The sequence below is a fragment of the Malaclemys terrapin genome, chromosome 7, assembly GCF_027887155.1.
Source record: "Malaclemys terrapin pileata isolate rMalTer1 chromosome 7, rMalTer1.hap1, whole genome shotgun sequence".
In the NCBI taxonomy this organism is placed as follows: Eukaryota; Metazoa; Chordata; order Testudines; family Emydidae; genus Malaclemys; species Malaclemys terrapin.
The window spans coordinates 108,020,952-108,047,945 of NC_071511.1; positions in this window are offsets into that span (position 1 = coordinate 108,020,952).

Sequence of the window (26,994 nt, forward strand, 5' to 3'; positions counted from 1 at the left end):
CTGATCTTCCTTGTGTTTCTACACTTCATTTGGAGAATTTCCATGGGTAAGTTATGTCACCAATGCCCGCATAGAGAATGTGGCAGCTGCCACCAACAAAACACATTTGAATGTCTGTCAAGGATCTGCCGATCTTGGTGACTCTATTTCTGTTTAGCATGCCAGAGAAGCTGGCTTTGGGATAATGTCTCAGATTGGGGGCGAACTCTTTAGAAATATTTTTGTCCCTATGAGTCTTGAGTTTGATTTCACTCACACTAGTAGAAACGAGAAGTAACTCCACTGACGTTACATTGGTATAAAATTAGTGTTAGAGGAGAATCGAGCGGAGGCAGGAAAGAGAGAAATCCAAATGGAGTAAAAGAGAGTGTCATTGAGCATAAGTCGCTGCTGTCCTGACATTTGGAGTGGAAGGCTTTATGGCTGTGTTGGGCTGCTTATTAGCATCAATAGTATTCTACCACGTAATAGAGAATAATTCTAGAGTTTAAAACAACTTTGGATCTTATGAGTACAGGAAAGCTTGGAAGTCATGGACTTGATTAGCTGCATCCAGTAGTTCTTGGAAGTAATTTTAGAAGCTGAATTTGTTCTTCCCCCACAGGTGGCTAGAGCCTTTCATGTCCATGTGGTTTCCCCAGAGGTGTTAGTCTGGGAATTAGAAACAAGAATCCAAAAAACCTAATCCTTAAGTTGTTGAAAGCTTTCAGTATTTCCTTCTTATTATCTGGAGACAAAGAGCAGGTTCTAACATGTTTGTTTTTTTCAAAGAAAGATTTTGATATCCCGAAACTTGCTCCCCAATAAGTCATGTAAGGCACAGTCCAGATGGTGTAATTTATTGAGATGTCATCTTACTAACATGAGGGAGACAAAACATTTTTTTTACCCTGCAAAGCTCTGAGTCACTTGAGGGGAACACATGTTTTTTCACTATGATGAAGCAAACACATTTTTGGCATCTAAACAGTAAGAGGATTCTTTATAAGAGAAAAAATTAAGTATTCTGAGTTTTAATTTGGTTATAGTTGCTCTGTATTGGGATGGTTAATGCTTCTTACGATAGTTCTTTAATCTCCGGGACTTATTACCTGCTATGATATAAACAGTATCAGTATTGGACTATTGTTATACACAGGCTCATGCCAGAATATAGTTTCTATTTCTGAGAAGCCTGAACATCTGTCACAAAGGTACTTATGCTATTTCTCCTGGGACTGTTCTTATTTTTTCTCCCATTGGTCTCTTTTAAGCAAACATTAAATGACTATTTAATGGCAAAAATAAATTCACTAATGCAGAGGTAAGGTTGCCCGATAATAGTTCATGCCCTTCCAGAACATCGAGTTCAGCAAAACTCAGCCTTCTGAAAGCCAAGAAATACAGAGTTAAGGTAAACACCTACACAACCTCAACTCCTCCCCTCTTGAGGTGGCACACACATACAGAGTAGGGTAAGCAGTGGGGTTCAGACATCACTGATGGGCCGGGACCCCCGGATCCCTGCTCACATGGGGGGGGGCAGAGGATGGGGCTCATAGCTCCCCAGCTTTGAAAACCCCCTCAAGAACTGGCTTATATGAGGTGGGGCAGGGAAGGAGGGGTTATCACATCCCTATAAGTAGGCTGGGAGCCCCCAGATCATGGCACACACATGAGAGGGGAATGTGGGGCTGATATGTGCCTCTGCCACTGTTCTCCCGTCACTCACCTCTATGTCCCCATTCCCAGGGCCCATCCCTCCCCCCAGTCCCAGCCTTTCCCCATCTCCTAATCCCCAATCCCTCCCCCTGATTCCCACCTATTCTTCCACCCCAATCACCCTCCCTTCCCAGTAAGCATTTGCATGTGTAGTTTATTTTTCTTTTTAAAAAATAGCACAAGCCCCTTCTGAATATTCTGCTGCACTCAGATTACATTTCCCCACAATAACAATCCTACCTTAATAAAGACAGATTTGAAGCAACATGCTTTTTTTTTTTTTTTTTAAACTTCAGATTTCTGCCCTGCATTGGATTTGAACTCAGAGTGCCTAGTGAGAAGTTCAGAATGCCTGACTATACCAGTTCATCAGAACTACCCAGCTCCTTTAATAAAAAGGTTTTTTACCAGATAGTTAACGTCTCTCCCTGCACATGCTCAATATAATTCTTTAGCATGTCACAGTGCACGAGGCTTCTGACTCTCTAAATGGGGGAGAAGCAAAATCTTCTTCAAATAACTTTAATTTGACTTCCCCCAAAGAGCTGGTTGGGGCAACTCTTGAGCACTGGATCTCCAGGTGCAGTGATCTGAGCTCTTGTTTGCTCTCTATTAATGAGAGGAGGGGAAAAAAAAAAAAAAGGTTGCCGGTAACTCTCAACATTAAGAAAAGCTGTTTTTTTTTTCTGGGGGCTGTATCTTGGGAACTTCTTGGTCAAATGACACCAAATTTGGATCATTAGTAGAACATTGCACTCCCAAGAAGCACTCCAAATTTCAAGGCAATCCTTAACCATGTAGCTTTTACAGCACTTAGAAGAGTTGACCTTTAAACAGAAATCTGATCTTAATCTTAACTATAGCAGGTTTACTGCTCTGCTATAACAGAGATCATAAGCAATGAGAACAGTATTGATATTTTTCTCTGTTTCTTTTTAATCACAAGAATACATGTGTATGAGATATATCAGCAATGTAATTTCATGCGTTATTTCATTTTTGCACTGTCACGAAAAAACAAACAAACCTCACAGTAAAACATTTCCTGGGAATTTTTTGAAAGTTTTTACTTTTTTTTTTGTCTGTCAATTTTTTAATGGTCAAAACCTTCCAACAAGGTTTCTAGCTAGTTAACATTTTTATTAATGTTTGTATTGAAAATCTGGGGGGTTTCCATTGAAAAATTGAATTTTAATTAAAAAATTCAATCATACTTGAAATTTTGACCAGCTGTACCTACAAATTACAGTGTAGTCTCCCGTAAAGAGAACTATTGTTTGCAAGATGTTGGCCTATCCAGCCCACTGGTATATATGTTACTATACATATAAGCCATTAACAGGAGTCTGAAAAACAAAACAAAATGTAAGTCTTCAATTTGTTGATAGGGCATTTTAGTTTGGGTGGAGGGGAATGGGGAAGAAAATAAAAAGTCCCTGTCCAGTCATTATTTTATTAAGAGGACCTCACATTATCAGAGTCTCGTACAAGATTTTATAGTTAAGGTACAATCTGCCCCATAAACCAAACCAAAGTATGCATAAATAAAAGAACGTTAGTAAAATCAGTATTTCCCTTCCATTCACCTGTGGAATCTGCACTGAGCTCTCACACCAGGGCAGATTATGACGAGAAATCTCTTTGTGACAGGATAATAGATTTTCTACATCAGCCACGGTACTACTATTAGACTATGCCACCATTGTAGGAACAGCAAAAAAGAGAGAGATATCTGAGATTCTCTACACTGACTCCATCCTCTTTTGCTCCATTTGAGTGGCACAGTAGGGCTAGAATCTGGCTGCAGCTACCAGTTTGAAAATTCCTCTGGCGGGGGCGGGGGAGCTCTTACGGGATATAAAGTGGGCAGAGCTGGCTCCTTCACTAACTGTCCCTTCAGCGTGATGTCACAGGGTACTATTTGGAGCATTATGAGGGATACTGAGGGTGCATGGCAGCAGGGCCGGCTCTAGGTCTTTTGCAGCCCCAAGCAAAAAAATTTTTGGCTGCCCCCCACCCCAGCCCTGGGCTCTCACCCCCCCACCCCCTGCCGCCCCAGTCCTGGGCTCTCTCTTCCCCCGCCCCAACCCGCACCCGCACCCCCTGCCGCCCCTGCGCTGGGCTCTCTCTTCCGCCCCACACCACACCCTCTGCCGCCACAGCCCTGGGCTCCCCGCCACCAGTGCTGAGTCCGCCTGCTCCCCCCTCACCTCCAGCCGATCTGGCGCTGGCAGGGTTGGGGTAAGCAGCGGGGCTCCCGGGCCGTAGCTCAGCCCAGGGTCTCTCCAGCCTGCGGCACCTGCAGGTGGCTCCATGTGCCCCGTGGGGCGGCCCCCAGCCCAAGTGTCCCCCGCTCGGAGCAATGCCCGGCCCAGCCACAAAGTGCAGCACTGCTCCCCCGCGGCACAACCCGTAGCGGCCCCACGACGCGCTGCTGCTGCCAGGGCCGGCTCTAGGCTTTTGCCGCGGGAAGCAAAAAAAAAAAAAAAAAAAGGCCAGAATGCCGCCCTTGAAAAAGTGCCGCTCCAAGCACGTGCTTGGTTTGCTGGTGCCTAGAGCCGGCCCTGCATGGCAGAGGACAGTTACAGGCCACCAACTTTCCTTAGTGACCCAGCTGTGTAAGTTACAACAGCCCTTAGGCTGCCCTAAGTTACCCCAGGACTGGTTGAGAATGACAGCCGTCACCCTCTGTCTTCTGTGCCTACATCTGCTCAGAATCTGGCCCTTACAATTGTGGGGACTTTTATAAGTGGGGGGAGGGTTTTGGAAGAGCTACTTTTTTTTCTTATTTTGCAGAAAGTTTCCAAAGGGTTTTAAAAAAGTGTTGTCCGTTGTGAATTATTACAGTGGCATTAAGGCTAGCAATGAACAAAGCCTGATATACATGAATAGTTTGAATATAATGCTGCTGTGACAATAGTTGCCAGTTTCTACTGTACTGGCTGACTCCAGGAGGTCCCTGGGGCCTTCTGGTATTGTAGTCAATAATCTCATGATACTTACAGTGTTAATAATTATATATTATTCCCAACTGGATGGGCTGACAGACAGATTGTCAGAATCTGCCTGCAGGGTAAAAACTGCAGCGAGAGCATAACATCAGGACTAAGGGATTCATCTGGTGAGGTGCTGAGTTCCTTCTTCTCCCACTTAAGTCCATAGGAATTGTGGATGCTCCAGCCCTCCAAGGCGCTGCCCAGCATTGTGCAAGATCAGAACCAAACTGAGAAACTGAAGTGGAAACAAACTAGACATTTTCAGGAAATGAGCCTAGACCTTAGCTAAGCATTTTTGTTTAAATGAGTTTAATAGTGAGATTAATGAATCTCATTCTTCATGTTATTTTCTATATTTGTACTGGCTTAATTGTAAGTGTTTTTCAGCTTTATATGGGTCAGATGTCTGATTGCTACAGGCTAGAATAGATAGTGCCCCAGGCACCACCAGACACAGCAGTTGGAATGCCTGGGGGTAATTTCGGCTGAGGCAGGCAGAATTCCCCCTGGGGACTCCCACGCTGTGCCCACTGACATGACAGTTACACCACCCTTGAGGTTACACCTTCCACCAGCTCTGCAGATGCTACATGGAGGATAGGCAAAGCAATGGTCCAACACTCAGGGATTGTCTACCCTGACAGCGCTGCAGCAGCGTAGCTGTAGTCCTTCATGAAGACACTACTTAGGCTGATGGGAGAGCTTCTCTCGTCCATATAGGTACTCCATCTCCCCGACAGGCAGGAGCTACGATGAGGGAAGAAGCCCTTCCATCAACAAAGTGCTGTCTACCTCAGTATAACTATGTCACTCAGGGATTATCGCATTAGCGATGTAGTTATTGTGACATAAGTTTGGAGTGTAGGTCAGGGCTCAGCCGATCCCTTCCCTCCCCATTTCTGACACCTGGAGTTCATGCATCTAGTAGGAGAGAGTGGGGTCTGTGATCACCTATGGGTTTTTGGCCAGCTCATATATCCAGGCCTGGGGTGGTGGAGGTTCCTAGTACTCTCTCCCTTCCCCCTACCACATCCCTATAGGGGATTTTCTTTTTTGTGGGCACCGGTCCCTTTTCAAAGCACTGGTTTCTAGGGTTTCCTGCGCTTGGACATTCCTATTAAACTCTTTGCTTCCTCAACTATGGTGTTTGCTTTTTATCCCCTGGGGTCTCCCCATATAACTGGTCTTTAAATTAAAGAGGACTTGGTGGCTGTATATCCTGTTTTTAGAGGTAGGTTTAATAATATTCTTAAAATGCTGAGGAGCAATAGTAATTCAATCAAAAATAAACCTCTGGGTTAAATGCCTTAACATGGGACAGAGCAAATCCAATATGAGCCATTCTTCATTTTAGAAATATAAAATTTAAACAAGGGAGATTAGTTTACAGTAATCTAGAATGCTTCGCCTTAACAAAATGCTGATACTCCAGATGTTAGTCAGCAGACAGTGATTCAACCCCTAGACTAGCAATATGAAAAATGTGTTCTTCTCCAGGAGTGAAGACTCCAGCTTTGGTATCTGTTTAAATTTATGAGTATATTCCAAAGGCAGCCCAGGGTTATGTTAGTGCAGATGATCAGTGGGAAGCAATTTTAACTTGCTTCTCAGGGAGAAGAAGAGAGGCAATATACAGTTGAGGCCAGGTTTTCACTGCCTTCACTAGTGCATGTGCAAAATTGTGCAGGTGTGAGACTGGGGGCTTGGCTCCAGTTGCGAGTTACAGCGCAATAAAGGTGCCCCAGGTGCCCTAGCTCACTCCCCATCCACCCTGGCAAGGCATGTAGAGCGCTCTGACTCCGCGGCTACAGCGCTGCTGGTACTCCACCTCAGCGAGTGGAATAACGTTTGATGCGCCCCCGCTGGAGCGCCACGGCGTCAGTGTGGACAAGGTGTTGCATTACTGCGCTCTGATCAGCCTCCGGAAACGTCCCATAATCCCCTTAAGTCAAGTGGCCACTCTTGTCATTGTTTTTAATCACTATAGGAATGCAGATATGCCCTTTGAAAGCTCCGTTTTTGACAGCCAGGAACGCTGTGTATAAGAGAGGGAAGCGGGGGGGGGGAGAAGAGGGATCTGTTGCTATCTGAACTTACAAGACAGCATGCTGACATGCTCTCAGCCCCCCAAAAACCCACTCTCTCTCCCCCCACATACACACAACACACTCCCTGTCACACTCCACCCCACCCCTCCCCCATTTGAAAAGCATGTTGCAGTCACTTGCATGCTGGGATAGCTGCCCATAATGCACCACTCCCAATGCCGCTGCAAGTGCCGCAAATGTGGCCGCGCCAGTGTGCAAGCAGCTGTCAGTGTGGATAGACTGTAACGCTTTCCCTACTGCGCTCTCCGACGGCGGGTTTAACTCACAGCGCTCTACATCTGCAAGTGTAGCCACGCCCTGACCCTGTATTTTGCAGAGGCAAATACAACAAGTGATGGCCGAGAGGTAGAGGAGTTGGCTCATTCTTCATAGACACAGGAGGCCACTCCTGGTTAGGGATTATAGTTTTGACAAACAGTGGGGCTAGGAGATAGACTTAGAGCACTAGAAACAGCGATCAGTGGATAGGTGGAGAACCATGCAGTCACTTGAGGGGGCTGATCTTATGAGACATCTAGATAAACTTCTAATTCAGTAGAGTACCGGGGAGGATCCCTTGGCCTTTCATTAAATGCACAGAGGAAAATTATTTTTTTTATTAGTGGCTGGCTGGGACATGAGGCCACATGGGAGATTTCCCAGTATTCTGTGGGCTGGTATCACCCTGGAAAGAAACTCCTAAAGGCACGTTCTTCCATAATTGCCCATTATGGGATGGCTTCTTCCTTCCTGGGACACATTCATGAATACAGCAAGCATGCACTCTAGCTCTACATAAAAGCATCACACAAATTATGCATATGGTAGGAAACTGGCAAAATGACCGATTTAGCTTGTAAAAATACTATTCGTATTTTACTGAACAATGACACTCCTTGGTTCATCCTCTTGCTTCTAAAGTAAGTCTTAAGTGTTTGCAGTAGGGGATAGTGGACTGAAATGCTGCATGAAATTTTATTTTTATTTTAAAAGACCAAGAGCTTATTTTTGGTTTTCTTTGCCAACCTTCCCCTTAACTTTGTTAACCTTCCCCTTAACTTTTCATGATATGAAGCTGGCTGCTTGTTCTCTCATATTTCTTTGACTTTCTAAATTGATGTTTATTCTTCCATTGTGTCATGTGGAATAAAGAAATACTTCACTTTCCCTAAATATCCCCTAGTATTTGGCTGTACAATTAGATTAAAGTATATAATGCAATGATTTCAAACACAAGGGTGATTGGAGTGTTCTCAAGGATGAATCTGGCCCCAATTTTTTCTGTTTCCTTAAGTAGAATTTTTAATTAAGTTATATAACACTAGGTACTGATTCTAAAGGCTGTTCTTGAAAGTCAAAGAATTATGAATGCTTAGGGTATATGGCAGTGACCTGCTCTTCATTAAATAAAAATAGAGACTGGAAACTTAGATGTCTTCAAATCTTTCCTTTTGTCATGGCTAGGTTGTGAGCAGCCAAACCTAATGATCAGAGCCAGAATCAACAGTGAGGACACCAGGAGATCAGAACCACAAGTCAGTAACCAGAGTCAGGCTGGGTCAGGATACCAGGGGATCAGAGGCAGGAGACAAACTGGAGCTCAGACTTACAAGTCAAAGGTTAAGAGCAAAGCCAGTCAAGATGCTAAGAAGTAAAGGAGCAGGCACAAGGTACACTGTTCTGTACAGGGTGGATCCCAGTTGTTCAGACAGCTTCCTGGCCCTACTGCTGTCTTAAATAGGGCTAGCAGGCCAATGGGGTATCAGGGAAAGAGCATCAAACTGGGTCTGGGCTTCAGGGGTCATGGGTCAGCAATTCTTAACAGGCTGCTTCCCTGGACCCAGGTTCAAGGCCTGTAGGTCTTGACACCTTTACATTGGACAAAAGGGAGAAAATAGACTGTGGTATCTGATTCTATCCAGCACTGATGCTTCTAGATGGAGTTTGATAATTCCATTGCAAGTCTTCTTCCTCACAAGAAGCAAACCACAGAACAGGAGAAGAGAATGAAGATATTTTGGTAAGTGAGAAAATCTAGAGAAATAAATGAATAAGGGACAGTCTAGGGAAAAAAAAATAGAATATCAGAACCATAAACAGATAGAAGTGTTTTGGGGGAGTTTTTATGTAACAAATCATTCTGGACAATCTTGATCATTTTTACAGTTAAGTGATGATGAGCATACAGTCATGGAATACAACTGGCTTTTAATAAAGCTTTAGATTCACTTTCTCACAAAATCTTATTGAAGAAACAAATTCATGTTGTGAACACTGGCACATGGATTGAAAACTGGCTGAAGAATTACAAAGGATTATGGTAGATGGCTAATGGATCCAGATCCTGGGAAGTGCCCCATGTGGTGCCTCAGTAGTTGATCTTATTTGGTATCTTTATTAATGACCTAGAATAGTATTATTGGTGGAGGTGCAGGGTGGGAAATAATCTGAAACATAAAACAGGATAGTTGGCCCCTGAGTCTGCAAAGGAGAATGAATCAACCCAGATCCACCAGTGAGTAGCTAATTACCTAAGTGGCTGTGCAGAAGTTAATTGGGTAAGGAACACCTGGGCCCAATAGCGGCTCATAGGGGTTCAATCAGGAAGCCTCAAAACACAAAGACCATGCTCTTGAGGAAAGACTTTTCATCTAAGCTGGTTAATGAGGTCACCAGAAAAAGGGGACCTTGAAAAGGTGCTCCTGGAGGGAGCACATTCCAAAAGGGCTGCTAGTGGCAAAGTGCTAGGAAGGCCTAGTGTCTGCAAAAGGACCTTACTAGAAGGCAGCAAGAGGTTCACATAGCGGGGGGAGCAATACGCAGTTCTAGGGAAGACCTGCAGCAGTTTGATTTCTGCAGGAGCTCAGTATCTAGAGAAGGATCTCTTCCCCAGGAGATGGCAGAAGGACTGATTCCATAAGAGCATCCCTGATCAGGAGGGTCTTGTTGGTGAACAGCCTGGACAGAGGAGTCTCTTGAATGGAGGGGGGGAATATTATCACCCCCCCCACCCTAGGACACTGCAGGTGAAGACTTTCTTAAATAAACTAGACCCTGAAAGGGTACTATTGGCTATATATAATCCTCACTGAACTTACTAATGTCCAATAAAGGGATACTGAGGTAGGGACACACCTGTTGCTCCACACTGAGCTGCTAGTAGGTATGTGGGACAATGTTAGTGTTGATGAAAAGGGGGGCTTTAGATGGGGAGCACCCATGCTATTACACATGGATATGCAGTATGAAGGAGCTGCTTGTCAAGCAGTAATGTCCAAACAGTAGATGATGTGCTGAGGGGGTGTAGAGACTAGTTGGTCTTTCAATGTGGCGGGGAATAATTTTTCAGCTCCTCTGGGAAAATTGCTGGAAAAGTCAGAGAAGCCCATTGCAAAGGCAGATGAAGACTGGGAAGAGCTGTGTTCTAACAGGAGAGCCCAGCCCAGGGAAATTAAGGACACACCAATAGAAGTGACCATATCAGACTTACTGCCCTCAAGTTCTCTTCAAAGCTTCTCAGATGAGTACTTGTGTGCTTGTTTTCTTCCCAACCCTTCTTCCATTCATAATCCAGCAAAGCCAGGTTAATCACATGTCTCCAGTTTGTAGATGAAATTCACCTCCTGTGCAGATGGCCAGCACAAGTGTGCACCTCTGAAATTGCACTTAAGGTCTGTTTTGAGGGTTTGTGCTTGTTCTCTGTGCAGGGTGAACTTCATCATCTGTGATTATATGAGAGGCAATTGGGGGAAAAGGAGAAACCGGATGACTAACATTTAGCAAGCTAATCCAAGTAACTTTTAATATGTCTGTTAAAAGTAAAGTTTTAAAATAGAATGCCCCCCTTTCTTTTTTCAATTTGTCCTTATTTTTTTAAACATCATTTTCAAAAGTGTTTTTCCATTATTTATCTTTTTTTTAAAAATGTACACTCTGGCATCTTCTGAAAGGAATATTTTATATTCTTCTAGATACATCTGTAGTTAATATAAACCAAAACTTAGTAGTTTAAAGAGTGAATTAAAAGAGCAGACAAAATGAAATTAAAAACCTAGCATGCAGCATTAAGCTTTTTATTTAGCAACTTCATAACAAAGGCCTTTGCTGCTCTTACGGAGTTCATAAGAAATAACAGGGAAATGCAATAATATCGTACAGGAGTAAGTACAAAGAGAATGCTCTGTTGTCTTTCAAGCTTCGACTACCTCTTCTAACCTGGGAACAATTACAGTACAAAGTCTCCAGACTGAACAACAGGGTGTGTGTGTGTGTGTGTGTGTCTCTCTGTCTCTACATATATAACATGTAGTCTGTAGACCCCGAAGAAAGAAAGAATTTCTCTGTTAAAGGGAAACCAATTATATGACCTTTATATTGCGAAGATCTATCTGGAGAATTTTAATCACCCAGACAGCATGAATGATTCAAGTCAACTCTTCTTACAGTCATTCCAATGTGTAAGCAATTTTATTTCACCCCAAACTGGCTAAGAAGGTACCTTGAGAGAAGCAGTGATGCTTACACTTAGTATACGATAACTTACATTAATATTTTTTTTCTTTCTTATCCTGTATTAATGTAGTGGCAGGGAAAACTTAAGGAAAAGCTAAGGTTTGGAATATATGTAGCATGGTCTCCAGTGTTTAAAAATGGCCACTACTGATGATTTTACCCATTCTGCCAGCCAAATTGTGCTCTGTTACACCAGATCAAGTTTATTGACCACATTAACCAATCAGTATTGATACTGTTTTAGACTGTGGATTCAAAAGAGGGATTACAAGAGCAGACAGAGCTGAATGGTGCATTTTGAAATTCAGATGTCTTTTCCCTTGTGTTCTGTGAGGTTTTCTGGAAAGGATCTGAAACAAAAGGTTCTAGGGTCATCTGTTAGGGTACATCTACACTACAGCGGGGAGTCGATTTAAGATACGCAAATTCAGCTACGTGACTAGCGTAGCTGAATTCGACGTATTGCAGCCGACTTACCCCGTTGTGAGGACGGCGGCAAAATCGACTTCTGCGGCTTTTTGTCGTCGGCGCTTACTACCACCTCCGCTGGTGGAGTTAGAGCGCCGATTCGGGGATCGATTGTCGCGTCCCAACGGGACGCGATAAATCGATCCCCGAGAGGTCGATTTCTACCCGCCGATTCAGGCGGGTAGTATAGACCAGACCTCAGTGAGGATACATCATAGTGTCTTTGTTTTAAATGGCAAAGGAATTTAGCTTTTCTGCAATATTTGGAGGGGGGAAAACAATAAGAGAAGCAAAATAAGGTAGGTGAGACATAGAAACGTGAGGGTCTGGAGAAGAGAAATGAGTGGCTATAAGTAGGGAAGGAATTAGAGGGAACGAATCAGAAGCAGAAGTTTATATAACAAGTGTGCTAGCTCTACACTTATGCAACCCAACACTTCTTACTGTATTTAATCACCCCCCCCTCAATATGGGAAGAAAGTATTCACATCTTGATTTTTTCATAGCGTTTAAGGCTAGAAGGGATCATTAGATCATCTAGTCTGACTTTCCCTATATCTCACCATTACATTTCACTCAGTCAGCACTGTATGGAGCCTGATAACTTGTGTGTGGCTAAAACAGACCTTCCAGAAAGGCACCCAGTCTTGATCTGAAGATGCAATCCACCACTTCTCTTGGAGTTTGTTCCAATGGTTAATCACCCCCGCTATTCAAAATTTGTGCCTAATTTCTAATTTGAATGTGTATGATTCAACTTCTAGCCATTGGTTCTTGTTCTGCCTTTCTCTGCTAGATTAAATTGCCCTTATTACCTTGTATTTTCTCCTCCATGTTGGTACTTAAGAACATAAGTACTTCTATACTTTAATCAAGTGACCTCTCTGTCTTTTTTCTGATAAGCTAAACAGCTAGTGCTCTTTAAGTCTCTCACTATAAGGCACTTTCTCCAGCCCTCAAAGAACTTTTGTGGCTCTTTTCTGCACCCTTTCTGCTTTTAAGGAATATTTTCCCTTGTCTTTGTCAGAGTTTTAGATCTGTGTTGCCCAATCAACTGAAAGTGGGACTAAGAACCGGGAGCCGATGAGTTTTACTAGTGACTTGATTAGCTAGATCTTAGTGGAAGAGGGGACCTAGATTGATTCCAGAATGGAAAAGAGGGTGATATTATCCAAAATGATGAGAACCATTGGTCTAAATTTAATCCAAATTGACAGGCAATACTTATTAAATACACAGTGCCTGATTCTTCTTTCATTAAGGGCAGCTCCAAATCAATGCCGTTAGACTGGTGTAAGATGGGCTTAACTGAGAAGAAAGTCAGGATCACCACTTTTTTTTCTGGCTGTATATGTCCTCCATAGCTCTTAAAAATAAGTTCCCCCCATGCTGAAAGCTAAGATATGACGTGTAACATCTCACTACATGGTGCACAGGAACATGTGATTGATGCAAGCAGATGTGAGGGGACTTGACATCTTACATATGTCTGTGAATTTGGAAGAGATGTCTGTATTACCAATTTTTTTTCTACTACCCTGTTCCATGTCTCATGAAGAGACACTGTATATGTCATATTTCTACCAGACATTTTTGGTGTGTTCTCAGATATGAAAATATCATAAATAAGGTAACCTCTAATTGCCAGAACTCCAATTGTGCATAGATTAATACCATTTCCATATGGCAGTGTCACGTATAATAATCTCTTCTTGTTAGCACAGCAGAAATTATTAGAAAACAGTATCCCCATTTTACCAGCCATGTTACACACTAAAAATAGACTATTCACTCACTTTAGGAGCATTTTTCTCATAACATTAAATAGCAAATGTTAATTTCAGGTTTTGAGCCAGGATTGATGTGGAAACTCAGTTTCTAAAATATCACTCTGACTCTTGTCACTTATAGTTTAGACAGAGCGTGTATCAAATATTTGGGACCCAGTAGCATTTTGGAATGGAAGAAGACTAGTATGCCTAGTAACATAGGGGAGGTCTCACCTTACCCATTTGGACAGCATTATAATGCTCTCAGCAACAGTATGACGCTTCAGTTAGTAAACACCCCTCACCTTCTTTGTTCCCTCCACCTGTAATCCGCCAGCAGACCTCTCAATAGGGTCCCAGTGATGAGAATGGGGCTATGGTATGTATTATTTATAATGTGGTAGGGTCTACAGGCGTCAGCCAGGTCAGGGACATGCTGAGCTCTAAAATTGGTGTTTTTTTTCTTTATAATTGCTTTGCATCAAATTTTGAAATTTAAAATGTTTTGAACAGTGCTACTGACCAGAATATATTACTATGATCTCTGGGCCAGATCCCTTTTCTTTGGTTATTTGGGTCACTGTGAGATGTGAAAAGACCATTGAAAATCAGGGAAGCTATTGCTTACTCTATCCTGAGCTAGTCGGCTCTGTTATATAAATATAAATTGGCAATAACCAAAGTCCAAGACTCATGAAGTTATCCATAGAAAGGATTATATGGGGCTTGGCATTCCCAGAAGCTGAGAATGGGCAACAGGGGATGGATCACTTGATGATTAACTGTTCCGTTCCTTCTCTCTGAAGCACCTGGCACTGGCCCCTGTTGGAAGACAGGATACTGGGTTAGATAGACGTTTAGTCTGACCCAGGATGGCTGTTCTTATGTTCTTACTAGTGCAAAACTTTCACATTAAAATCTCAAAACAGTCAATACTTCCACCTAAATGTGAGTTTCATTTCAAACCCAAATCTTGGGATAGACTTGCTGAAATATTTCAGCAATGTGCATTGGCTTTGATTGGAAATCATATGCAAACTGGTGAGCTTGCATAGTTTCGACCTAAAACCAGGCAAAAACTCGGCAGTTATGGACAAAATTCTGTATTCAGACTTCTTCTTTCATATGCCTGGTGTAGAGCAGCAACTACGATTTCACCTGAAGTTGATTGAGCCAAATGGCTACATCAGGAGTAGCAGAATTTATTGCAGAAATGCCTCCTTCATATTTATAAATTGGGCAGTAGGTGGTGATATTTAGATGGTCTGTCGTGGGGAGCCAGACTCGCACGCCGGGGAGTCCTTGATTTTTCCATTTGTGCATTAGATGTCCACATCTACCATGGTTGGTTCACATTTGGTTCAGAGTTAACCAAGATGACTGTGGAAGGTCACACCCAGGAAACTTCTGCATGGGATCTGGCACAAGGTACTTTAAAAATAAGTCTTATTTAGCTCAATCTGCTTTCCAAGCCTCTTTCTGAATGTAGACTGATTGCATGAGGCAAAGCGAATGTTCCCAGAAAGTCTTGTGGACTTAAGATGCTGGGGTGGGGGGATGGGGGGGTGGATGAGGGTGAGGGGATGTTGTCAAATCTTGGTTGCTAGAAAGACATCTATTTTCCTGGATTTGCTGAGCTTCGCGGAGTGTTGCGGCAGTTTGGCCTATCAGTGTGGGAGCAATGTTAAACAGAACAGGTAGCCATGGTGCTGGAGTCGACTTAAGGATTCTAATGATGCACCACTTCACTGTATTCACCTGGGTGTCAAAAAGGGCGTGTGGCTGCATCTGCTCCATACTGGTGCACAATATTCATCTACTGAGTATACAAGTGCTATTGAAGATGTTCGCAACACTGATGCCAATGCACCCCAGGGTGTAGCTGCTAGTTTCTGGATTATGTTGGTTCTTGTTTTTATCTTTGCAGCTACCTTCTCAAGGTGATCATGGAAGATGAGAGTGTGGATGAGTTTAATTCTGAGGGATGTTGGGGTGTAGTCATGTTGCACATTTTTACCACAGAAAGCTACTTTCCATGTGTTTTTGGCACTCCAGTTATCAAGATGAAATGAATTTACAATTTACTATTGTTTTTCGGGGTTTGGTTTGAGGCATTTCCGGAAGTATTGTTCCATAGATCAGAGGTCCTCAGTTAATGCTTTCTCAGTGTCATAGAGGTTTGGTGCTTGGATTGTCCTGTCAGGATCATCTGCATATCCGAATGTTCATGATTGTATTCAAACTGAAACTGTTGGAGTGCAAAGAGATGTAAACCAGAATGATAATCAGAATCACACTCACTCCTGTGTACTGAGCTCAGGATATCTTGCACACTTTGAATGGAAAGTTTACATAGACTTTAGGCCAGAGGGAATTATTATAATCCTCTAGTCTGGCCTCGTGCATAACACAGGCCATAGAATTTCACTGCATGATTCCTTCATCAAGCCCATACATTTATGTTGAGCTAGGGATATACCTGCAGCAAGGGAGATTTAGGTTAGATATTAGGAAAATCTTTCTAACTATATAGTTACTAACTGGAATAGGTTACCAAGGGAGGTGGTGGACTCCCTGTCCTTGGAGGTTTTGAAGAGCAGGTTAAACAAACTCCTGTCAGGGATGGTCTAGGTATACTTGGGAGTGTGGCCTAAGAGGTCACCTTCAACCCTACACTTCTGATTCTAAGACTCCAAACTTGACTTACAGGCTTCAAGTGATGGAGAATCCACCATATCCCTAGGTAAGTTGTTCCAATCGTTAATTAGGTGCAATTTTTTAGCAGTGCTGCTTATTCCTAGTCAACTTCTACTTCTAGCTTCAACTTCTAGCCATTGGATCTTGTTATGCCTTTGTTTGGTAAGTTAAAGAGCTCTCTACTGTAAGAAATCTACTCTCCGTGTAGGCACTTATAGGCTGTGATCAGGTCACATGTTAACCTCCTCTTGGATAAACTTAACTAGATTGAGCTGCTTTACTTTCTCTTGGTTGGTTTTCCAGGCCTGGAATCCTTCTTGTAGCTGGACTCTTTCCAATTTGACAACAATTGCGTGGGTTTTGGTTGCAAACACTGTTATTTCAGCTCTGGTGAAATTAAAATGACTTTTCACTCTTTCAGATTTAACATAGTCTCAGTTTTCAGTCTGAAACATTTACAGACTGGAGAAATACTTACCCTGAGTATTACATTCTGCTTAGACCAAACCAGGAAAGTGCCAACAACGGCAGTATGTAAGTGGCAGCTTTCACTTTTGTTTGAGAGGACACTATGTGATGTATTTCCTTGGACGGTATGTCATGACATACATGCTACATTCAGACCACACAAGAGAAATAAAACAAAGTTAAAAATAGCAGTAAGATTGTAGTGTTTGAAAATGGAACCAAACCCTTGTCAGAACTCAAAGAAAACTGAGAAAACAGTAAAATGGCTGAAACACTCCCAAATCTCTATTTTTATAGCACTAATTTAAAAAATGATTCCGTCTAAAAGGAAACTTGGAAATGTCTTTTACAGAGAAGAATCATGCATATGGGGAGAGAGCTTCTATGGAATAAATTTGGTTGCTTGCTGAGACTCCCTAATTACATTCTTTGGAAATTAGCGAAGAAAGATATTTATGTTCCAGCTCCTGGTAGTATTGTACTCTTACTCAGACAACAGAATCTGGGCCCTCTCCTGCTTTCATTGGATAATGAGATTGAATCTTTGGGCCCCGTTCCAGCTACTCCGATAACCAAAAAAGCGGCTCAAAAGAGGCAAGTGAGGATTCTTCCTGACACAGGAAACACCTTAGGTGATGGAGCTCACTACACCAACTCTCAATTGTGCTGTCCCTCCTCCTCTCCATGTAAGGGGCACATAGGAACAGAAAAGAAGAGCTGGTGCACACCTTGGCTGACACAGTGGCTGGCTGCAGATAGGCTAAAGAGCAGGTTTTCTCTCTCCAGGCCACACCCAGTATAAATGTTGTGCAGCTGAAGATTGAATCCAAGGAACAGGAGCTCCGCTAGCTTTTTTGCCGCCCTAGGCGGCGGAAGTTCCCGCCCCTGAAATACCGACGATGACCAGGGCGGCTTAAGATCCAGCCGCTGCGGTCACTGTCCCCCAAATGTTAGTGCCCTAGGCGACCACCTAGGTCGCCTAATGGGTTGCGCCGGCCCTGCCAAAGAATTTTGTGATTGATCTCTATAGGAGCAGGATTGGGCCCTCTACCCATTCCAGATAAGCATAGGCATCCAGAATGAAATACTAATTTTTACTGTGTTGGATTTATATCAATATACTGGTGGATGTGCATCACTTATTTAACTAATCCATTTAAAACTGCATGCCCTCTATACTTAGATATCTCAGCACTGGTGGTTCTCAGCATGAAGTATGCTGAAGGCTGGGTAACTAAACACATACATTTCTTGCAGTTGCATTCTTAATTATAACTGGAGTTTACGTAATTTTTTATTTGATCCAAAACATTAAGGGTAATTTTTTAAAAGAATATTTGAGATTCCCAAACTAATAGGGTTCCTTCAGGTCATACAGATGAACACAGCTGGCCTTGGTTCAGCCTGTATTACCCAGGGCGTCATTACAGAATTCTCTACATGGATCTACAGTTACAATGTAAATTGAGTTAATTTATGTCTGTCATTTCACCTGCATAATGATCATTTATAGCAACAAAATACCCCATTTCCCCCCTTCCCTTGACACCCAAAAAGGATCCCAGGACTACAATCTGTAACACGCTTAGGATGGCAGTAGAACTACTCACATGCATAAAGTTAAGAACGTGCTTATGTGTTGGCAAGATTTGGGCCACAATCACCCAGTATTCTCTCCCTTTTCTTTTCATTATATATTTCACTTGAACAGCAAAATGACTTGCCTTAATCTTTGCCATGAGTTGTTATGTTAACTGCCTCTGCTCCAGTTTTCCTGGTTTTGCGGCAGCCATAGGCCTGATCATGCAAATATTTCTATCCAAGAGGGACACTCATCACCGCGGTAGCTGACTGCATGTACTTACTACTGGGCATAGTCCCACTGACGTCAGTAGGACACCAGAAGTGTGGCAACACATTGACTTTTATAGGGAAAGTTACTTATCATTATCTGTACACGGTCAGAACACAAACAAATTACTGATTCCATTTAAAAAAAACCCACTCTCATTAGCAGTACTTTTAAAACTAAATCTGTCAGCCTAGTCTGAATCCAGACAGGGGAGAGCATTAGCATCTGTATCTAATGGGAAAGTACTGCATTAAAACAAAACTGTCATTAAGGTATAGGAAGCCAGTTTTGCCAACAAAGACACCTCTTACTGCTTCTGGGCAAAGTTTTAGTGATCTGTTTTGAGTCTGAAATGGTAGCGCTCCATTGTGGACTTTTTACTAACTCAGTCAGACCTTTTCTGTGTAGTATCCCATTTATTTAGGCATGAGAACTTTAAGCTTTTATACTAGACAAGAAAAGACTTCTTCATTAGTCTCTTGACCCCTAGTAAATACTGTTTTAAATCTGCAGTCTTTAGGCTGTGGCTTCCCTAGCAAACACAGATCACCTTCTGCTCTCAATCTACATGCTATTGCTGAATGCATTTCCTATTAGCCTGAGTCACAAATGTAGCCAACCACCAATTACATAATAATTTGCCATTTAACTAAAGTTTTGACAGCCTTATAACCCCAGTAAATTCCTTGCTAATATTACTGGATTACGAAACAAATTCCATGTCCTTTATATTAAATAGGTACAAATAGTTTGTACTCAAATTACAGGCAAACAGAGAATGGGTCAAATTTATTCTGGATGTAACTCTACCTTAATTGGTGCAAATTTAGTAAATACCCTAATTTTCAGGTAATAGATTAAAAGCTTCTTAATAGACACAGGCTGAGATTTTCAAAAGTACCTCCCTCCCTTAGGTGCTTTTGAGAGTCCCAGGTGTCATATGCAGTTTTGATAACAAATACTCCATACCCTATCTGGAATTTCAGAGTTAAAAGACCAACACAATTATGCTGCTTACACATTTCAACATAAAAGGAGGTGGTAACAGAAAGGATGCTAACATGATCCTCTTTATAAGGAGGATCTTCAGAAGATTGGCTGGCAGTTTATAAGTTGTAAGTTCATGATGAAGAATCATGTAGAGAACTGACTAACCAGGTTGACACACTTTTAGCAGCTGTCAACACACTTCCATCATTGTTCCTGCTGTCAGTGTACATATTAATGAACTGCCTGGTCCACATTTTTGGAGCAAAGCTATCTAGTAATGTGAAATGTACAGTTCCAGTTGCGAGATGAGGAGTTTCTTTAAATAATGCTTAGTACTTTGGTAAGCACTTTTACAAAGGAGAATAATTATCATGGTCTCATTGGCAGATGAAGAAATTGAGTCACAGAAAGATTAAGTGATTGGCCAAGTTCACACAGCAAGTCAGTGCCAGAAGTAAAACTCAGGGCTTTTATTTCCTAGCCCTTTGTTCTGAGCCAGACTGTCTCATGTAGTGTAGTAGTAGGTGTGTCAGTCCCAGGATATTAGAGAGACAAGGTAGTTGAGTTAAGAAGAGCTCTGTGTGGCTTGAGAGCTTCTCTCTCATCAATAGAAGTTGGTCCAATAAAAAATATTACCTCACCTACCTTGTGTCTCTCATACTGTCTCATGTCTGTTGTGAAAGAAAATAGGTAGGAAGGGGAAAAGGAGAAAGGGGGTGGCTGGGTGAGAAACTTAGGGGACAGAGGCTTCTTACCACTAAAATCCTACATCTGACCCTGATATAACTCAGTGATACTAAATTTGAGCATGGGATTCAGTCTCTGCAGGATCAAGACCTGTAGCATTTTCTACTTTATTTCTAGAACCACAACCAAAGTCCCTATCCCCTAATGACCAAAATCATAAACATGCACTTTTAAACCTCTATTTGCATCACTGATGTGCGGCATCTGGCAGCTAAAATAAAGAGAGTGACAAACCAAATGCTCAGCAAAGATCGGGCTGTAACAATGAGACTGCTCCACTCGAAGATGATTAAGCAGATGATAAAACGTGTGTATTTCGTATGGGGACAAGCTCCTTCACGATCATATACTTGAAAAATCAAAACCTGCAGAAGCTGGACAACTAAGGGGCCATTTGAAACTCTTGAACTGATATTAAAACTCTTCTGGAGCTAGTACTGAAGAAATCACACCACAAAGGGATAGATCACACAAAGGGGACTCAGGCTGAGTGTAGCAATACCAAACTTTTGGTACCGTGTTACCCAGTGGATTCCTCACCCCGAATTAGGTGCTCAGGCTTTTTATACGCTGCGGGAGGGAGAGTTAGGCATCTAAGGGCTTGTCTACACAAATAATTTGCTTGCAGTAAGCTGAAGTTCAAATCTATGACCCCATGCTAGCCTGCTGCGTACTAAGTGTCTGTGTAAATTCTGCTGCTGCACACTAAAAAAAATTCCAGATTGTCCTTTAATCTACCCTGTTTCAATATGGGATTATTAAAAGATACCAGAGTCCACCCAGACACTTAGTGCATAAAAGGTAGGTCTGTGAGTTCAATCCTTGAGGGGACCACTTAGGGATCTGGGGTAAAAATCAATACTTGGTCCTGCTAGTGAAGGCAGGGGGCTGGACTCAATGACCTTTCAGGGTCCCTTCCAGTTCTATGAGATAGGTATATCTCCATATATTATTTTTTATATTAAAATTGTGCAAACAAGCCCAAAGAACGGGATTCACAGAAGCCGGCAAGCTGAGCAGGGAGCTGCTTAAAATAGCCAGTAGAAAATAATGAGGGGCAGAGTTAAGTGCCTGCCTCCAAACCCTCTCCTGGAGTTAGACACCTAAGCCAGGTCAGCCCTTTCTATAATAATAAAAAAAAAAATTGTGGTGGTAGTGTCACCACATATCCTAGTGGTTAGAACACTCATGGAGGATGTGGAGAAACCCAGGTTCAACTCTTCTCTCTACCTAACCAGAGCAGTGACTTGGACCTTGGGCATGGGTCTCCCTCAGCTCTACTGTTAAAGCTGTTCTACATTGTATAAAATACTTTAATATTCATTGGGACAGAATGAGAGTCAGAATGACCAGTGGTTAGGATACTCACCTAGGAGACCAATTCCAGTGTAATGAATATTTAAATATTTGTTCCTAAGGAGAACAGGTGAGAGTGGGAACCTTAGGCTAGAATACCCCATTCCCAGCCTGGTGGTTAGGGCCTTCACTTAGGCTATGGAAGACCTGGGTTCAAGTCTATGCCCTGAATCAAGCAAAAAGTAGAGCTGGATTGTGTGTCCTACATGCAACTTGAGTGCTCTAACCCCTGAGATACTGGATATAAAGGGGGGAGGGGCTCTTCTGAGTTAGGTGGTTTAGAACATGCCAACCAGTTAAAATGTAGGTACCTACAGGGCCACTGGTGCAAATTTAGGTAGCAGCAGAGTAGGGATTTTGAAGATGTAATTTTTGGACCTAGGAACCTAATATGACACTCAGACACCTAAGTCCCTTTGCAGATCTAGTCCAAGGTGCATTGTTTCAATTCAAACCTAATTTAGGAGACAGTAGGTATAAGATATCTAAGCCAACGTTGTTGTGCTAGTGAGGCTTCCATTGTGACACTACAACTTGTAAAAGCACTCCAGAAAGTCTGGAAGTTTGGTTTGGATAAATATTGCAAATGCTGGCCTGGATCATCTTTTCCCATGGAAAAATCCAAAGGATGAGTGCTACGGGAAGAGCTCTCTGCATGGCTCCCCTTGTGGAGTTCCTCCCATGGTGTTCTGCATTGACATTGTGGAGTCTGGGTTGCCCTGTCAGAAAAAGCTACAAGGCACATCTATAAACTTTAGCCCAGGATACGGCAATTGCTTCTGCTACTTAGCTGGAAATCTGGCTTATTCAACCACTTGTAGATCTTCCCGAGCCTGGGGAATCCCAGGGATGGACATTCCCTCCCTGTGATCGACATCTGCATGACGAATGTGCCCATAGAGACAGGAGGCCAGGGCCTGGGCAGGCATAGTGCTTGAGCCAAGATAAGGGAAGCCACAAATAATGACTTTGTGGCACCCTCTTTTAACGGCTTTACCACACATTCAGTGCAGTTGAGAATCTAGGCCTAAAATCCAACTGGACATGAATAATGTGTACACATTTGTAAAAATACTGTAAACACTGTTTCATTAGGCTTTTCAAAAGTAAACCTTTATAAATTAGGACTGAGAATTCTGCACAACATTAACAATGAGTGGACTTTACATTCCATGTAGGGTTGTAAATTGGATTGTTAAACCTTGCAAATCAGACTCTTCAGTGCTGATCTCTTCGCAGTCACAGTTGTAGAGAGCAGTGGGGATATGTTCATTCAAGACCAGGCATATGACTTGAAGCGATAGCATATTAGATCCTCCCATGCACACACACAGCTATTTTTTAACTGGCATTTTGTGTTTTTACCCAAATTGGCCCATGATTGAAGTTTTGAAAAGTATGAGCATTATTTAGCATGGTAAAAAACAAACTCCAATAATCTACTCAGAAACGGCAAGGTTTTTCACTGCTCTACAGCCAAAATGCTTTTGAAATAAATGTAGTCAAACTTTACTAATTCTGGGTCACTGAGAACGAAAATGATGCTTAAAATTGTTGATTGGCTCTAGTTTTCATGATATGCTATTGCGTCAGTATATATGACCCTTGACTTGGGATTGGCGGAAGATAAGTAAGTTATAAAGGGAAGGGATCTCAATTTAAACCAGAAATGACTAAAATACATCTTTGACTGGATCTCTGAATAAATCTATGACTGGGTTTGGACAGTACTTGCTTTTTAGGCAAAACAATGAATGATGCAATCTGAAACTGGTATTGTGTCATACATGATATGAATTGCATCATGTTATTCCTAGAAGTCATGGATGATGCAATCATAATGAAGCTTACATCAAATTGCCCTATATCAGCTCTAGAAATCATACAGTGTCGTGCTCTCTTATTTGTCAGTGTTTGATTTTGCAAAGGGACACATTTCTGTTTAGCCAAAGTGAGCAGAGATGCCTCATACTTGTGTGAACAGTGCAGATAACTTCTGCTATGTTTGTGGTGAAGTGACTTTTGCATCACAAAAGCGCAGTATAACCACTATGGTTAAGAAAGCCTATCACCTTTATTTTGGCTGCAAAATTGGAGATCAGGACAAGAGGTGGGCCCCACAAATATGCTGCAACACTTGTGCAACAAATCTTTGCCAGTGGTTGAACAGGAAAAGAAAATTTATGCCTTTTGCAGTGCCAATGATTTGGAGAGAGCCAACAGATCATACCAGCAATTGTTACTTCTGCATGGTGCCTCCAGCTGGAAAAGGTGTGTCAAAGAAGAAAAAGAGGACTGTGCATTATCCAAACATTCCATCAGCTATACGCCCAGTACCCCACGGAGAAGGACTGCCGGTTTCTGATGCACCAGAATCATTCTCACTTGAGTCAGACGAGGAAGAGGAAGAGGATGAAACTTCTGGTCCTGAACCATCAATGTCACAGGACCCACATTTTCTCCCATCCTCCTCCTCTGAACCACACCTCATAACACAAGGTGAACTGAATGACCTTGTCAGTGATTTGGAACTACCCAAGAGTAAGGCAGAGCTGTTGGGCTCCAGACTACAGCAGTGGAATCTCCTAGCAGGTGATGTTAGGGTTTCCATGTTCCGTGACCATCAAAAGGATCTTGTCCCATTCTTCTTCATGGAAGGTGATCTTGTAGCCTGCAACAACATGAATGGTGTGATGGCAGCCCTCAACATCGTTCACGATCCAGATGAGTGGAGACTGTTCAGTGATTCATTGAAGACGAGTCTTAAAGCTGTTTTACTGCATAATGGCAATGTTTTGCCATCCATTCCAGTTGGTCATGCAGTCCATATGAAGGAAACCTATGACAACATGAAACAACTTTTGAGGCGCATAAACTATGACCAACATCAGTGGCAGCTTTGTGGCGATTTGAAAGTTGTTGCTCTCTTGCTTGGTCTGCAGACTGGATACACAAAGTACTGCTGTTTTCTCTGCGAATGGGATAGTCGTGCAAGAGATTCCCACTACATCAAGAAAGATTGGCCACTCCAACAGTCATTGGAGGCCTGGGAGGAAAAGTGTTCAGCATCCACCACTTGTTGAATCAAAGAAGATTTTGTTACCACCCTTACACATCAAGCTGGGTCTGATGAAGAACTTGGTCAAGGCCATTGACAAAACACAAGCAGCTTTCAAGTACCTCTGTGGAAAATTTCCAAGGTTAAGTGAAGCTAAGATAAAGGAAGGTGTCTTTGTTGGTCCTCAGATTCGTGAACTTCTTTGAGATGATGCATTTGATGCACTGCGTGGCAAGGAAAAGACGGCATGGAAAGCCTTCCAGTTAGTGGCAATACATTTTCTCGGAAACAACAAGGTAGACAACTACAGGTTGTTGGTGGAAAACCTCCTCAAGGCATACAAAAGCCTTGGTTGCAACATGTCACTAAAGATACATTTTTTGCACTCTCATCTAGATTTTTTTCCACCAAACTGCGGAGCAGTGAGCGACGAGCACGGCGAGCGATTTCACCAGGACATTGCAACAATGGAGAAACGCTATCAGGGCAAATGGAGCCCATCAATGCTTGCAGACCATTGCTGGACAGTGACAAGAGATGCTCCATTTAATGAATACAAGAGACAAGCCAAGAAAGCACCGAGTAGACACTGAATAGGATTAAACTATGTACATAATAGTTTTTTGCCTTTTGTTTCATAATAAATGTTATTTATATAACCTTTTTGCTGATTTTTAAAGTGTTACATAAACAGGACAGGTGAAATATTATCATGTAAAGCAACCATAAACACATGAAAAGACCTAGGTTTACAATTTATGATTAAAACTCTACTATCTACACAATATACATAGACATAAAATGTAAAAACTTAAATATCTTAGAAACAGTAGCCAATCAGTTGTTTTAATTGTCGTATTTGAATTCAGCACATCAAAATACATAATAAATAGCACATTTTATCTCTGAAGCAGACGACTTCTCAAAAATAGTAGACCAGTGTTATTTTCCAGTATATTAAGGATTATCTGTGGAATTTGGCTAGTTGTGTGGAATTTAGTTAATCCTGCTTTGCTTCTTCAGTATGCTTCTGTTTTGAGCTACTAGTGCTTTCCAATACATTTTCAGCATTGCCTTATATGTATTTTTCATGCCTGTAACAGCCACAGACAAGCAGGCAGGGAGGAGTTTACACATGATTGGGTATAATAACAAGAAATATTTTTTGTGTTGCAATTCCAAGCTTGACCTCCTCAAATAAATCACTTATGAAATATGATTTTAGTATTGTCACCAAATTTTTCTAGTTTAAGGAAGATTAATGGTAAAGTGACTGCACTTTGTTCCATTAATCTGGCATGTATGATAGACTGTAATTAAAAATGAACTGAGGAGAAAACAGCTGTAAATGATCTGCCATATTTGATCCTAAGTTTAGTAGCAGATTTTCCATCATAAAAGTGAAAATAAGACAGCTGTGATAGTCGTAAACTCTTAAGGGATATCACTTTTATCTTTGTGATATTGTCCCTCAGTTTGTTTAAAGCTTATTTAGGGCCCAATCCAGAATTTGGTGGGAGTTATGCAGGTATAATAGCTACAGGAGAATAACTGGGACCATGTTACACATACTATACAAAGATGCATATTGTGAGAAGTAAAGCGATGTTTCTATATTGAATAAACATTATGGCCTATATTCACCCCCTCCAATGTCAGCCTCTGTCACTCACTTATTAAATTTTCAAACATGTACCTTCATGCTTTTCCCCATGTCCCTCATGCTTGGGAGGATCTCCCTGTAAACATTTGTGAAACTAGCTTGTTATCCTCCTTAAAAATCTGTTCTGTGGTGAGGCCTACAAAAACCAGACAACATTTAGACTGCTGGTGAGCTGACACCACTGCCTATCATGCTGACTAGTGTGGTCTCATTGTCCCTTTGTACTACCCCATCTGTCTTTATCATTCTGTTGTCTCTTGTCTTATACTTAGATTGCAAGGTCCTTGGGGAAGGGACTTTTTGTTCTGAATTTGTACAGCACCTAGCGCAATGGGGTCCTAGTCTATGACTAGGGTTCCTAGGCACTGCGATTATACAAACAATTAATAATAACTCCATGAGTTTGACCTCATGGAGTTTTGCCAGCAGTTTCTTCTCAAAGCAGAGGGATTTGTAGCATTAGGAGGGGGCAGAGGATGTGGCTGAGAAACCCTGTGTAGAGTGCAGATCTGTGGGGATAGTCAAGTCCATCACTATGTATATCAAGGCCCTACTACTGGTCTCTGTGTCCCCCCACCCTTCAGGCAGCATCATTCAATGAAGTCACTTCTCTGCCAGTGTCTGGGGTCG